General features: G+C 45.9%; 1 pseudogene; it reads left to right on the top strand.

Annotated features, from left to right (window-relative positions):
- On the top strand, nucleotides 1-945 carry LOC130860857 (olfactory receptor 52B4-like; annotated as a pseudogene).

Here is a 945-nt window from a genome sequence, read left to right as displayed (position 1 = left end):
ATGACAACCTTAAACCACACTGGTGTGAGCCACACAGTCTTCCACTTGCTGGGCATCCCTGGCCTGGAGGACCAGCACGTGTGGATCTCCATCCCCTTCTTCATTTCCTATGTCATCGCCCTGCTTGGGAACAGCCTGCTCATCCTCGTCATCCTCACAAAGCACAGCCTCCGTGAACCCATGTACCTCTTCCTCTGCATGCTGGCTGGAGCAGACCTTGTCCTCTCTACGTGCACAGTACCGCAGGCCTTGGCCATCTTCTGGTTCCGTGCTGGGGAGATTTCACTGAATTGCTGTATCACTCAGGTTTTTTTCTTCTCTTTCTCTTTCACCTCTGAGTCAGGGATCTTGCTGGTGATGGCATTTGACCGCTACATCGCCATATGCTACCCACTGAGGTGCATCACTATTCTTACACATAAACTGATTGGGAAAATTGGTGTTACCATCTTTATAAGAAGTTATGGTACAGTATTCCCCATAATATTTCTTCTGAAAAGACTGACTTACTGCCAAAATAATATAATTCCACACACCTTTTGTGAACACATTGGTTTGGCTAAATACGCTTGTAATGACATTTGAGTGAACATCTGGTATGGACTGTTTGTCATAATGTCAACAGTGGTCTTAGATGTCCTATTAATTTTGGTTTCCTACCTGCTGATTCTCCACGCTGTCTTCCACATGCCTTCCCAAGATGCTCGTCACAAGGCTCTCAACACGTGTGGCTCCCATGTCTGCATCATCATCCTCTTTTATGGGCCTGGAATCTTCACAAGTCTTATTCATCGGTTTGGCCACCACATTCCACCTCATATCCATATCTTGTTGGCTAATGTGTGCATTCTGGCTCCACCTGTGCTGAATCCCATCATTTATGGGATTAAGACCAAGCATATCCGAGATCAGGTGGCTCACATGTTTTTTCCAAAGCAGAAATAA

Source organism: Hippopotamus amphibius, chromosome 9, assembly GCF_030028045.1.
Source record: "Hippopotamus amphibius kiboko isolate mHipAmp2 chromosome 9, mHipAmp2.hap2, whole genome shotgun sequence".
Taxonomy (NCBI): domain Eukaryota; kingdom Metazoa; phylum Chordata; class Mammalia; order Artiodactyla; family Hippopotamidae; genus Hippopotamus; species Hippopotamus amphibius.
This window is presented reverse-complemented; position numbering and strand designations above follow the sequence as displayed.